Source organism: Achroia grisella, unplaced genomic scaffold (assembly GCF_030625045.1).
Source record: "Achroia grisella isolate CSIRO2021 unplaced genomic scaffold, CSIRO_AGI_Agris_v1 utg283, whole genome shotgun sequence".
NCBI lineage: Eukaryota > Metazoa > Arthropoda > Insecta > Lepidoptera > Pyralidae > Achroia > Achroia grisella.
The window spans coordinates 1,293,373-1,309,278 of record NW_026712771.1 but is presented as its reverse complement, the minus strand read 5'-3'; the positions used below and the strand labels follow the sequence as shown (position 1 = coordinate 1,309,278).

Genomic DNA, 15,906 nt, shown 5'->3' with positions numbered 1-15,906 from the left:
CGTATTTTTATAAAAAATATATACATAATTACTCTATTTTAAAAGTTGTGATTTGTTTGATATTAATGTAGTCTATATTACACTGACCATAAACGATATACGGTTTATGAAACAAATTAGTAATATTAAAAAATCAGCTTAAATGGAAGCGTTGTCATTTTTCTTTTTTTAAGTGCTACTTTCTTCCTGTCAAAGTATGTAATAAATCACTTCAATACTTAAAAGGCATATACCTACTATTTTTAAGTTTTTATGAATAAGTGTAAATGTACGTACAACACAAAGCAAATATTTGAATTGACTAATTAGTGTGTCATAGCTACTACTCAATCTAAGAACGTCATAAGTGTCGACTAGGAAAACCGAGCATGAATCAAGGCAAGAGAAGGAAAACGCGGAATTAAACACTACTCGTACATCATATATACAATCATAGGTCACGAAAACAAATATTTGTGCCCTGCGAGGAATCGAACCCGTGACCGAAAGTTGGCGGTGTGCTAAACCGCTAGACCAGTGTGGCCATCAATTCTGGATAGACCAGGCATAATAGACCGATTCATATTCACAAATTTTTGCATTCGTAATATGTTGTTTTCTTTTGACTTCTTTTTTTCTGATCTATGGATAGATTATGTTTTACGGCACTGGATACAAGATCTTTTGAGACCAACCTTAATAAACTACACACGAAGTTTTACAATACAATCTTTATTACAATGTTGCTATGTAACTACTAACTTTTGCACTTTTTCGCTGTATCCATATTGGGTAAGAAGTTTTTGCGAAAAGATAATTGTTGATATCTGCCCACGCGGGCGGGGACAGACGGAGATAATGTGGATATAGGTACATATCATGAACGCGGACGTGGTCTAGATAGGTTCGATAGTAATATATGTAGGCGTAAAGTGTCAATACAGCCTATATTTCAGATTGCATGTAGGTTATAAACTATTTTCCTGTAGCAATAATAAATTACTAGTGGTCGGCCAGTGGTCGAAATTCGACCGTAATTAATTTAACATTCAGTAAGACTATAGACAAGTAATATTAAAGACAAACAATATTAATCTATTCTCAATTTGACCACAGACTTAATAATATTAATGACAAACAAGTTAAAGTCTATGGTCAAATTGACCATAGACTAACAATAAACAAAAGAGTTAACAACTAAAATTAGTATATATGCGTGTGTTTTTTAAAACATGGTAGTGTGTGTAATGTTTTTTTTTATTGATTTAAGTCTTTTTTATGCATAATATTTAAAAAATGTTAGCAGTCGACATTTCTTCTCTGTATAAGCTACAAGTGTGCATAATTAAATACTACTCAGTCCGCGCAATTTTCTTAAAAAGTACAATGTTTTGGCTTCACGTATTCAAAAAAATTGTCCTTACATAAAATAAAAATATTTTGAGGTGGATAGGACCCTCATCACTTCGGGATATGAAAAATAGGAACATGGGAATCGATTTCATAGAAGCCATTACCAACACTGTAACACAAGGATATTGTATATTAGATATCAATCAAATAGATGTCTGAAACAGCAAACAAGTGGTTGATGATACCTCATACAGAAAACGAAATACGTGTCGCAATATGGGTGTATACTCAAGACTCAATAACGGCCGGAAATTGATCACCAATAGAAAAGGTCTTAACGCTTCTAGTAGCGATGGTCAGGTTTCCGCACTGAATATTTGTGCTCACACATGCTAATGGTAGTGGAATTAAACAAAATAATATGAATCCATTAAGTAATTAGATTTTATTTACTGTTTATAAAATATTAGATTTACAAGCACTACAATGTTATAAACATTTACTTACTAGTTTTTAATACGAGGTCGGCGTTTGAACTCTATAACTTTATGCATTAACAACTAAGTTATCGGGGCTAGTGATACTCTAATTAACTAAAGATGTATAATAAATAATGTAGGGTATATAATTAACATACTACATAAGGCCGCTGTGATCAAGGATAGCTACGTCTACATATAAGTCATTTATAAATAACGGCCAAGTTAATTAAATTTTGCGTGCACTGCAATGTCGACCGTTACCAATATCCCTTCGAATTCAAACGGGGATCTAAATTACAATGGCCTGAGTCGAGGTTCGAACCCCTAGCGGTGTCCTCAGACTAAAGTCGTATCCGTCAGACGTGAGTTGGTGTTCAGTCGCTCCATAAGTCCTTCCGCGGGTTTGGAGTGCCATCTGCACTCGCCCCCTATCGTCCGGTGAAGCTGTAAAGGCCGGCCGCGGCCAACAGCGTTAGAGTAGTCCGAAAAAAAGTTACCAATCTCTCTGCACACCTTCGGGATTACAGTTGTAATATTATATGTGTATTTACATTAGTAAACTTGGTTTATTTGATAATTTGTCAGAAATTTAAATTCGAATCGTTCAGATTCGCTCTTAAATTACAGGCAACAAACTATAGTCTATTTTTTTTGTAATAAAATGGAATACCTGATTTATACAGAGAAATATAGGTTTAAAAAATATATTATAAAAATTTTTTTAGGGATTAATATGGAATAATGCATCCGTTTCTGCTCAGTGGTCTAGTGGTTTAGCAGTAAGCTTCTCCAATTTTATTTATATTTATAGATAACCTATGTTAGTAATGTTAGCATATATTATCTAATATTTCATCCATATTGACGGCCGCGCTGCTCCAACGATTTAGTACACCAACCTACTTCCAAAAGTTGCGAGATCGATTTCTCGGACGATGCAAACATTTGTATACATGAGTATTATTGTTTTTATTGTAATATATATACATAGAAAACACCCAATTGTAATATTAGAAATACTTTCACCTATATATCAATATTTCTATCAGTTGTCTAAGACCCGTAAAACAGCCTGTTTAGCTTGGAACTAGATGCTCTGTGTAAGTTGTCCTGAGGTATTATTATTTTGATAGTCTCTGGCAGATATAAGGATCTATAGAATCCAATCCTAGATTTTAAAAAAAGTCTAAATCTTGACCGATCAATAAATATTAATGTATCAAAGAAAATGCCCCAACCTTGGCATTCTCGATTCGCCCCGCCTGTTATTACGCTACTAGTTACGCATTACGCATTATTTAATATCAACAACTATTCTGATATAAATTTACCTCACTTTATTATGTAACTGGATCGTGCATCGAGGAATCGAACCCGCGACCATCGAAACTAAAACGCCCAATATGCCAATTACTTGTCTATTTATTGGAATAAAAAGTCCAATAGAAATCACTATGTTTATTCTTTTACTTTGTACTATATGTATATTGAAATAAAAAATAGAAAAAAAATCGTTGTTTTTTTTTAATTTGTGATTATAATGGTAAACAAGCTAGCGGCTCACTTAAGGGAAAATAACGTCGCAAATTGACTGTATATATAATATAAGAACAGTGTAAGCATCATGTCAAGTTACTAAGGACTAAGGTGTCATGACTTGTACCATGAAATTTAATTGTAATTTTAATTTACGTCAAACTTTTTACTTTTTCTAACTGTAAACCGAAACGCAAATATTAAAAATGGTAGGTATTAGTAAAGTAACAACAATAGTTTACAACTTAAGTAATACATACATCTCATATATTTGTATGTACTAGTAAATTCAAATTCAAATTCAAAAATCATTTATTCATGTACATTTTAGCTTATATATTTTTACATTATTATTTTATTTTTTTCACCGTCCAAATATAGAATAATTAGTTAATTACAAGAAACTCAATTAAAAAAAATTTTTTTTAAAGCCTGCTTTTATATTTAAAATGTATATTTATATAGAAAATTAAATGAGTCATTCAGTGCATGAAAATATTTATTACCTATGTCATTCAAGTAATCGTTTAGTGAGTAATAGGCTTGATAGTAAATAATTAACGTAAATTAATGATAATTCCAACATATGATCTTAAAATTTTTATACCTATTCAAAAAGCAAACTTTTTCTAAACGATACTTGGAAGGTTACATCTTTAAATCTTGTATTAATATTATGAATATTGCTGTTTTTTGGAAATAAGTCATTTTTTGAACATATAGGATATTTGAATATATAAATTGATTTTTGCCTCTTTGAATTTCTCTCTTAATGAGTCACGACTCTTCATACAGTAGATCGCTAACGGCACGTTTTTGTAATATGAATATATTTTTAATATCTGCCTTTTCCCCAATGTAATTATATATTTAACTGTTTAAATAGTCAATCAGTAAACAAAAACTTTTAACAATAAGGCTAATGCTGTTGTGTTTTATTATCTAGTGTGATTCCTAGAAAGACAGTAGATTCTATAAATTCCAGAGATTCGTCATTTAATTTAATATTGCAATTATATATTTGTATGAGATGTATGTATACCTATGTATGAGATCTACTAGTACATACATAAATTTGAATTTTATTATTTTGATATTTTCAGTAAATAAGCAATAATAAGTTAATTACAACTTAAATTAATTTTTACCTGCTTTTATATTTAAAATTTAAAATTTATAGAAAATTAACCAGTCATATCAGGGCCACGAAAATATTTATTACCTATGTTAGTACTATTTAATATCTACTTGTTAGTAACAATTAACGTAAATTAATGATATTAGTATGAAGATTATATCCAATTCAAGGCAAAAGGTGAAAGGTTACATCTGGAAACTTCCATTTAATTTTCTCTTAAAAAGTGATTCGTTCGAGCTATCTATCTTTGATTTTATTGCTTCTGCCTTTGTGTTAATCTATGGCATAGATTACTTGTTACTAACTTGTAATGTATTATATATTTACTGTTTAAATAGTCAATGTAAACAAAAACTTTTTTTAATAATGCTGTTGGCCGCAGGAGTGCGAGTGCAGATGCCACCCCAAACCAGCGGAAGGACTTGGGAAAAAAAAAAAATCTTATAGAAAGTTCATAAAACTAGGCCTATTTAAAAATAGAACGCAGTAATAGTGTTGCAATATTTACATTAAGGGAGGAATGGGATTGTTAGAAATGTGGAGTAAAAATGATATGTATACATGAATATACACATACATTTTTCCTATATTTATATATACATTTTGATCTATGAATATTATAAGTATTATTAATATTTATATCTATACATCATTTTTTTAAAAAAATAGTTACATTAATATATAGTACTTAAAATTTAAGTAATTAATATCAGGTTTTTAATAAAAAGTATTTGATAAAATTATACTGTAGAAAATCAGTAATTAAGAGGCGCGCATATTTTAAAAATCCAGGACGCTGCTATATAACTATTTAGGACTTCCCAGGACACTTCGAAAACTAGGGCATGTCTTGGGAAAACAAAACGGTTGGCAACTCTATTTGAATGCAGACCGACTTCGATCATCGTTTGAATTGGACGATAGGAGAGAAAAATGTACATTTTTCCTTTATATATATATATATATATATACATTGATCTATGAATATTATAAGTATTATTAATATTTATATCTATACATCATTTTTTTTACACGATCTCACGCAAATTACAGTAAAAATTTTAATACTTAATTCTTTTACATTTATACAAATTGACATCTAAATTTTAACTATTTCTTTACTAAAACTGATGTCATAAAGTATTCAAAGTATGTCTGTTTTATAATCATATACTAGTAACTTTACATTCCTACAGAAAATAATCTATGAGGGTGTGATGACCGGTTTTCAACTCGTGAGCTAACATTAACTCCGATATTGCCGCGTTATCCGGCTTTGAGTACTCGAAAAGTTATTGGAAATCGAGATTGCAGTTAGTAAAATTCTAGTAGTTAGTAATATTTACTACTACTACTACTATTTACGATTTGAATGTCACTTCCTATTTATTACTAATATTATAAACACGACGGTTTGTGAGTATAGATCTATTTGAGAGATAGAGTATAGATATAGATAGTTATTGCTGCGTACCACTTCAAAAAGAACCTCAAACCTTGCGTACAACGGGAACGCAAGGTTTGAGCTTTTTGAAGCAATTGTAGCAATCATAGTGTGATATTATAAATGTAAAAGTTTGTGAGTGTGTGTGTATGTTTGTTTTACTGATAGCCGACCCCTTGATGCGACTTCACGTACAGCTGGGGGTACGCGTACCACTAATTGGGAAACACCGACTATATATATATATATATATTTAGACGAATGTTTGTTACTCTTTCACGCAAACACTACTGAACAGATTTCGATGGAATTTTATAATAATACAACTATCAGAATATCATGTAAGTGTGATGCAGACGAAGCTGCGCGGGTCAGCTAGTACACGATATATTATTACGATCGGTTTTTTTTTTATTTGTTCCAGATTTGATTTCTGCCATATCGTGTAGTATTGATTATTTATTATTTTAATTTTATATTAATTATGTTCTATAAATGAAACGCATAAAAATCTTGTAATTTTATCACAAACCACTATCAGAAAAACTAATTGACATTATTTATTTAAAGAGCTTGCTTTCAAAAGAAAACAAACATCTATAGAAATCTCAATATGAGTTATTCGAGACTTAAAACACCCCCGAGCACACTCAGTCCATCATTTCACTTGGGGAACACAATTTACGTCTCCTATAACAAAAAGGGTCTCGAATTCAGAAAGCGGAGCACGAGACTCGTATCAACATGATGTTCAAGCATATCTAGTTATAACTGTGGGATGAAGGGAAAAACTACAGGAACTTAAAGATAAAAATAAATAACTTTTGTTTTAAGTAAGTAAGAAGTCTTTCTATTGATGAATACGGTGCACCAATTTGTGCTAACAGTATACGCTGGCAGAGCCCCAGTGGAGGATGAAATAGAAATAGAAATAATCTTTATTCAAATAAACTCATTACAAGCACTTTTGAATAGTCATATTTTGATTCTACAACTCATTTGGAATGCAGATTCATCACAAGAAGAATGAGCAAGAAACTTCTGTGTTGCTCTTTTTAATAGATGTTTTTATTATATAAATAATTACAGTATAACAAGTAAGAGGCATGCGATAATCAACATAGAAGTCGCTACGCACTCATTATTAATGTAATCAGATAATATTGTCAGTGCTATAGATTTAAAGTTTTTCTATAAAAACATTATTATCGTTAACGAATTCTTCAATTTTATAGTAATCTTTTTTGCAAAGGAACTGTTTTATTTGACATTTAAATCTTTTTTCTGGCAGATTTAGATAAGATGATAAGATTAAAACGGAAGCTCCATGAATTAACCAGGTTGGTTTCCAAGAACCGTATGGAAGGTACCTGAAAATTGCTAGCAGTGGGGTCACTAATTCCCATTACTAACAATTATTCCCCCCTAGGGAACGGGATTGTTGGTAGTGTGGAGTCATAACTCCATAACCAGCAATGTATCTTGTCAGGTTGACCTCCACGCGTTTTCCCCTGGAAACCATCATGTTAAATTCCTGGTGAATTATCAAGATGGGCTAACTGCCTTGACCTCATACTCATCTTATCATCCTCCACTGGTGCCCCGTCAGCGTAGGCTGTTAGCGCAGGTGGGTGCACCATTCCATTATCATCCAATAAAAAAAATAACCCTCCTCTCGGGGGAATTGATAGTAGTAGGCGGATTGATAGTACTCATTACTAGCAATGTACCATGTCAGGTTGACCTCCACGCGGTTGCCCTTGAAAACCATCATGTTAAATTCCTGGTAAATTGCCACGATGGCCTAAACTACTTGACCTCATACTCATCTTAGCATCCTCCACTGGTGCCCCGCCAGCATCCATCATGTTAAATTCCTGGTGAATTTGCCACGATGGCCTAAATTACTTGACCTCATACTCATCTTAGCATCCTCCACTGGTGCCCCGCCAGCGTCCATCATGTTAAATTCCTGGTGAATTTGCCACGATGGCCTAAACTACTTGACCACATACTCATCTTAGCATCCTCCACTGGTGCATCCAAAAATTATTTTAAAAAACATCTCATCTTAGCCCCTGTATATACCATTACCGCAGCTGCTATCTAAAAAAATCGAATATATGCTGTTATCTTAAAACATCAACTGTCGACGTTCTGTGGATGCAACAGTTGATATGACCACATCTAGCTTGGTATATTTCAATCCAACGATACCGAGATCCTAGCGCCGTTTTCCGAATTGATTTGCTTTGCTTTCGATGTTTCCATCACCGAACAGTCAGTCATAAATGTTAATTAAAAACCAAACGTTTTCGCGATATAGTCTAAATCTGTGTAGTAAATACAATTGCAACGATCTCAACTCGAATATGGAATATATTCCATGTGAAATATTTACTTTCATTACTTTCTTACATTCATTGCAGTTAGAACATTTTTGCTCGAATGCTTCGATTAATATGTGTAAATGTCATTATAGCGACGCTCCAATGATGATTAGTAACAGTATGTTAATTTTAAAACATCTGTGCTCGCCGCTTGTTAATTTTTTTATCCTATAAAACTGGTTTCGACCGGTTCCGAGGAGTTATCGCATCCTAGATCGTATCCCAACGTTGCTCTAACACGGAGCCATAAAACCAGAGTGCTTACTACACCAATAATTGTATGTTAGTGGATATTTTATAGGATAATAAATTCAAGGGACCAAAAGTACGTGATGTACGTGTATGAGGTACCAAAAAGTTTGTAATTACACTACTGGAATTGGATGTTTGTGACAAATTGTGGATGAAAATGGAACTTAATACTATTTTTTATCTATACATCTATACATATAAATAAAATTTGATACGTCTGTTTGTAATACTGAAATAACTATTTCTTACTACATGCATATGAACGAATAAATACGAAACATACACCAAAACAACATTTTTTACAATTTTTGCCTGTCTGTCTGTTTGTTCCGGCTAATCTCTGAAATGGCTGGACCGATTTTGACGGGACTCTTTTTGCAGATAGCTGATGTAATAAGGAGTAACTGAGGCTACTCTTATTTTAGAAAAAATATTTTATCTTAGAAAATTAAAGTTAAATTCCACGCGGACTAAATCGCTGGTACAGCTAGTTGTACTCTAAATATCAAACAGACTGATACTGACGGAAACTAATTGCTCACTACAACTCTAAGCATTATATAGCTTCGTAATACACTCAATGCCATCTTCCCTAAGGACTAATACTTTATACATTGCTCTTTAATAATACACCGACTTATTAATCTAAACCAAAAAGTACAACACAGTTTAGTACCTGCAATAAATACTAACATTATTTATACAGATAGATACTAGACACTCATGAGGGTTACACACAGATTGCAATTAATGCAGTGATCTCTATTTTTAAGCACCTAAGTTTTTTTAAATAAGTTACATCCAATATAACTTTTTTTTTCTGTAGCACACACATGCAGGTTTACCCTTACCGGATTGTTATACTTGTTATGTAATGTTATAATTAAGCCTATATGTATGTACGATGTGTGTATAGAAATTATTATCCATCTATTTAACTCTCATATAATATAACTTATACTTGAAAGATTTTCCAATACTTCTTTCTTCATATGTATATTAGTTTGGTTAGACGTTCAACAAACTGTAAGTAACAATGGATGGACGAAGGAAGAAAGAATGGATGTAACAGTGTTACTATTGTTATAGCATAATGAAAACATTCACGATAAACCGCATAACACTGCTCCAATATAAGTATGCGCAATTGTAAAGTTATTTAACCTTTTCAACCAACTTTGTGCAAATTCCTCTGCGGTGGTAACACATGCTTCATCTGTGCCTTCCGTGAAGCAGTTTACTTTACTGTTAACCATTTATTTGCATTAAATATGGTGCACTGAAATTGATAACACATTGTATAAATCATAGCTTTAAATTGTGGAAATAAATAAAAACGCTGTAATGGTATTTTCACATCTCCATAATAATATTTTTATTCATAAAACAAATGAATACTAGGCATTCAAAATTCAAAAATACAAAAGAGTTTTTATGTCTTTCGTTTATGATATGTTTCGCAAATTAAGGTCTTCAAAATTAACATAAATGAAACTAATATGAAGCTTTTACAATTTTGAATATTTGCCTATTTTGAATGTATTTCTATTATTTGTTCAATTTGAATCAAATCAAAATATCTTTATTCCTGTAAGACTATTACAGACTTTTGTAGAGCTAAGAAGAACTGTCAAGAAACTCAGTTCTTATTCTTTGCAAATGTTCTTGTACAATTACAAAAATACAGATTCAATTTTAATTTCAATTAGGGAAATGTGACCACCAGAATATGCTATTGCTTTTTTGTCTTAAGTTTGAAAGATAATTTTAGTTTAATAGGGCACTGTAACAGGGCATAGACGAATGATAGTTACAGACCATTTTCTGGAATACTAATGTATGAATAGTACTAGATATAGGGAAGAATTGTCAATTTCGATAAAAACCTTTCAAATTTTGATAAAAACCTTTCTTAATATGAAAGAATTATATGGAAGACTTCATGGTTATATCGTATAATATTTTAATTACGCGTAGCGCTCCTTTTCAGGTAAAATTCTCTGCATTGAGTTATCTTTGTCATTCTAAACAAAACGCTGTTATTTGGGGTTTCAAAGTCCCTTAATGCCTCGATTACTTTCATTGAGGTTTTAGAATGCCTGATGTTTAATTTTTAATATATTCTGAAATATTTCAATAAATGACAATGATAGAATGTTATTGTATTCGTAATAGTCATTTGGCATAAGTAATAGAAAGAGTAATTAAGGAATGTTTACTATAAACGCACTTATTTTTTCTGCGAGCTACGTCGATAGTAAAAAAAATCTATTTATGACGCAATATTATAAATGCGTTTATTTCTAAAAAATCCGTGATATAATTATTTGAAATTTAAAATAGAAAAATGGTGAATAAAGAATAATAGAGGTTGGTATTTAATCTCCATTTTGCTTGAACTTTACTAGCGTTAAAAAACACTAATTCTTCTTATATTATGTATAGCCAAATGAATCGAAACATTACTCGCTTCGGTATCTACATAAGACGTGCCTTCAGTGAACGTAGCAATGAATACAAATCCCTAGATTAATGATGCCGCCGCCAATTTTCTACAGCCTCCATGTTCAGTTTCTTCACGCAAAATGGCTACATTACAAATAGCAAATATCTTGAATTATTGAATCGTACGGGAAATATTCGGATCGAGATTATTTGCTTCGTTCCTAATCAAGAACAGTTTACTTTCAATCATTACGCGTGACGGGGCCTAACCTCATCGGTTTCAAGCTCAGACATTTCGTCAATATTTTTAGAAGCCCTCCCATTGTTAAGGATGTTATTTTAAGTGAGGGTAATTGGAGAAATAATAATTGTGTTGGTATTTCATCAGAATCGATTGTCTCGTCTAATGGAAAGTTATCGTGGATTCGCCGTCAATGATACAGTGAAATCGCGATAGACAGAGCTCGGCCGGAGTTGAATCAACAAGTGCATGCGAGATTCGGCGCATCCAGATGAAAACATCTCACCCTTCGTCTCCGTAAACAAAGAAACGACAAATTGTGGAATTCTCACAAGACGGAGGCAGCGATCGTGAAAACTAGGCCGGACATGTGTGCCGCGACCGTGGCCTCGTTCACAATCACTTTTCAATTAATAAAGAACCAAGCACCTGCAGAATGCAACAGATTCCGTCTACCACTCGCTCGCTACAAACAAACGTTCCTCGATACGCACTCGTGGCTCTCACTGCGACTGTACTCGACTCACTGCTTAGTTAGTATGCTGATTTGTTTACGTACTTTTTATAGGTATAACACAGGACACGGGCACAGGTAGCGCGAGTCGAGTCGCGGCAGTTGACACTGTTCAAAATATACGTGCAATTTGCGCGGCGGTCGGCGCGGCACTGCCAGCTCTGTTAACGTACGCACGGAGTGCGGCGCGTCGCGACGGACGGTGCCACTGGGCTCGTAGGTACGATCGCACCGCGGCGAGCGGACAATTCCCAACTAAAATACCTACCCAACGTAACTTAACTCCACAATATTTTATAGTTTCGTAACCGAGTTTACTCGATTACCGTACGCCGTTCGCGTCTAATCGATGTCACGATTTCGGGAGCGGTCTGTAGGGCTCCGATATTCGAGAGATCGCACGAAACGCGCCTGTCGCACGAGCGATTTGCGCGCCCATCGACGAAATGGGATTACGAAAAATGACGGCTCATTTATGAATATTCAATTTTGTGGTAATGGAAAGTCCCTTCGTATTTAACACGGGTGGTTGGTTCTAATCAACGTTTTTATTTATTAGGATTATAAGATAGAGGATTGCGGCAGTGGTTTGGGTAGCGGTAGACGTTGACTATTAGAATTCTACCTTAATCTTTTCCTTAGGGATGATGGTGGAATGGTACTCCCGGCTGCGCTAACGGTATCCATTGGCAGTACTTCAGAACCAGTTCATAAATTCAAATTAAAAAAGCTTTTATTCATATACGATGTTTTGGTCACTAACACATGTCAAGTTGTTTTGTATTATTTACTTCGCTAATCTTCATTTCAGATTACAGATATGAGAAGATAACCGATTTACCACAAAAAAATAAAATTATAATAGCAATAAACCATAGACCAAAGTAATTCTTTTTACAATATGATTGTATAAAATCTCATCCTAATTTTAACAGGTTTTTTACAATCTCATACATGACCACTGTGATCTAGCGGCTTAGCACCCCCTTTGTTCTAATGGTCGCGGGTTTAGTATGTTGTTGTATCGTATGTATTGTTTTCTATATACTTATATATATTATGTGTGTATTTTCAAAAAACATGTACCTATGTATTTATATCCGTTATCCAGTACCAATAAGCTCTGCTTAACTTGGGACTAGATGGCCCTGTGTAATAATGTCCTATACTAGTAGTATTATTGCTGTTTACTTAATTTTTCTTGAAACTTGTATTTCAGTAACCTGTACCTTAGAATTACCTATCCTTACCTTACTACCTTACACTATTAGAGTTTTCCGGTGGTTTCTAAGGGGAACCACGTGGAGGTCAACCTGCCACGGCACATTGCTGATACTCGGCAGTTTTATCTTTCATTGTTGTAACGTAAAGCCATAAAAATCCAAACCGTGACTACCCACTGTTGGTTACGGCTGTCCGCCCTTAAGAGGATTACTATTACGTTATTAGTACATACTACATCACAGTTAAATTAGTACATATTGCTGTGGGCAGGAGAATCCATACTAATATTATGAATAAGAATATATATATTTTTGTCTGTCTGTTTGTTACCATTTGTGACTAAACAACTTATCGGATCTAATAATACTATCTAATATATAAATTTTAGTGTTTGTAAGGGACTCCTCCGAAACGGCTTGACCGATTCTCATGAAATTTTGTGTATATATCTGAATATACACACAAAATTTCATGAGAATTGGCTACTGGTAGCTCTAAGAATAGGACGTGGCTATTTTTCATACCCTTAAGTGATACGGTTGGTCCAAAATATTTTTTTATATACAGCTCTAAATTCACCTTTCTGGTAAACAATGGTGAAAATTTCAACCCCTATTTTTAAATAGCTTTATTAATTTATATAGGATAATAACGTTCACTAGGTTAGCTAGTTAAAAATTAATAGATATTACGATTATCGACAAAGTCTATAAGATCGTTGTATCCTCGTATTTTAAATGTAAAAATTAAAAAAAAAAGCAGCTAAAATCTCGAGTAGTAAAACTATTTAATATATAAGTACTACCTGTTCCGGCAAACGTTGTTTAACAAACAACGCTATAAAAAAATAGGGGTTCATGATAGAAGGGTGAAAATTTAGGGTTGTATGTATTTTTAATGACTAAAAAAATAAAAAAATAATGTTAGGAGTGGACAACCCTTATCACTTAAAAAGTATGAAATATAGATAGAAGCCGATTCTCAGATCTACTGAATATGCAACTAAATTTCAAAAAAAAATATCAAGTCGTTTGGGAGGAGTATGGTAACTAACACTGTGACACGAGAATTTTATATATAAGATAGATTAATAAATTTGACATGTCTGTATAGACGTACATGAACAAGGACTTATGATTTGATATATTCACGACAATTATCACAGACGGAGTATTCAGAGTCATAGCCAATTGTCAACCCTTAATATTGCGTTACAGCAATTTAGTTGTTACATAAATTTCCCAACACCAATTTTAATATGTATGTAGGTGCGCAGTTATTATTTTTAACGTTCGCAAATTGCTTTAACATACAAAAGAGTATGCTAATGCGCCAGCCATCTTCTTTACGTGGTCTTAAGTAATTTAGGAATACACTTACGCTGGTATGCCTCCAAATTACATCTCGGCGTTGTGTGCTCCCCGCTTGCCAGCTAGCGTACCTACTTAGCCACTTTTGACGAGATATTTTCTATTTAACTGCATACTTTATGTGTTAGATATTTAGGTTTATTATATATTATTCTACATAATTCTATTAACTGGGGGGTTGCTAGTAATGTGGACTAATAAAAACTAACCCCATTGCTAGCACCAATAATAATAATAAATAACACTGGACAATTAACACAGCGCCATCTATTCTCACGGTAAACATTGCTCGTGTTATGGGTACTAGACAACTGATATTAATACTTAGATTTTTTACATACAAAATGTATACAAAAAATGCCCAGACTAATACAAACAATCTTACCCATAAATACGAATGTTTGCACCGTGCAAGGAATTGAACCCGTGACTATCGGAAGGAAAGCGGTATACTAGACCGCTAGACCACCGAGGCCATCAGTACATTGTTCGCAATGGAGTTACTAGTTCATATTACGAACAATCCTCATCCCCATAATCAAACCTCCATCTGGGATTTTTTTAAGGTATGATAATCGATTGGTGCACTCGCCTGCGCTAACGGTATACGCTGGCGGGGCACCAGTAGAGATTGATAGGGTGACCATGAGGTCAGATTAATTACTACATTGTGGCAAATTCACCATGAATTTAACATGATGATTTCCAGAGGGAACCACGTGCAGGTCAACCTGACATGGTACATTGCTAGCAATGGCAATACTCCACATTACTACTCCACAACTATCACACCTACACCCAACCCATCAGGCTTTCCGATCGATTCCCCGTCCAATTCAAACGAGGATCGAAATTACGACGGCCTGAGCCGGGGTTCGAACCCCTAGTGGTGCTCTAAGACTAAAGTCATATCCGTCAGGCGGAAGTTGGCCTTCAGCCGCTCCACAAGTCAATCCGTGTTTGGAGTACCATCTGCATTCGCCCCCTATCGTCCGGTGAAGCTGTAAAAACCACAGCATTAAAAATGACCCATTGAGATTATAAAGTGTATATACAATGATTCATTTGACATAAGAAGATTGAGAGCGAGTGAATAGTTGTTTTTCCGGTCGCTGTAATCGGTGTAACTTTTATCTATAAATAGTCATTTAATAAATGACATAATCCTAATATTACAGACGCCAAAGATATTATTAGACCGTTATTTAATCATAATGTAACAGCTGATCCCATTTGTTAATTATTATCTGTATGGAAGATGTATTTCTAAAGATTCTTTTTTATATTTTGAACGGTAAACAAGCTCACCTGATGTTTTTTTTTTACGTAATTGGAATATCAAACATTTTGCCACCTGGTGGTAAACGGTAGCCGTCGCCTATATACATGAACCGGCGGGCATCATCATATAACCCCCATGTTACATGCGTTGCCTTTTCTTTAGCATACGGCTCACCTGAGGTTAAGAGCCGCATGCATGAACCGCTGGTGGTTAGCCATTCAGGAGGCCTAAGATATCAGGCCTCTAATATTGTAAT

At 33.7% G+C, this 15,906-nt stretch overlaps 1 protein-coding gene across 3 annotated transcripts in view; it reads right to left on the bottom strand.

Annotated features, from left to right (window-relative positions):
- Positions 1-11,913, bottom strand: part of LOC131843179 (uncharacterized) — a 195,316-nt gene extending 183,403 nt beyond the window's left edge. Inside the window, exon 1 of one of the 3 annotated variants that reach the window (XM_059191792.1) lies at positions 11,690-11,913. The gene's annotated coding sequence lies outside the window, so the exon portion shown is untranslated. Of the gene's footprint in view, positions 1-11,592; positions 11,635-11,689 lie in introns of those variants that run through there. The other 2 variants (XM_059191794.1, XM_059191795.1) reach the window with 2 other exon arrangements.
- Positions 11,914-15,906: the final 3,993 nt, after the last annotated feature.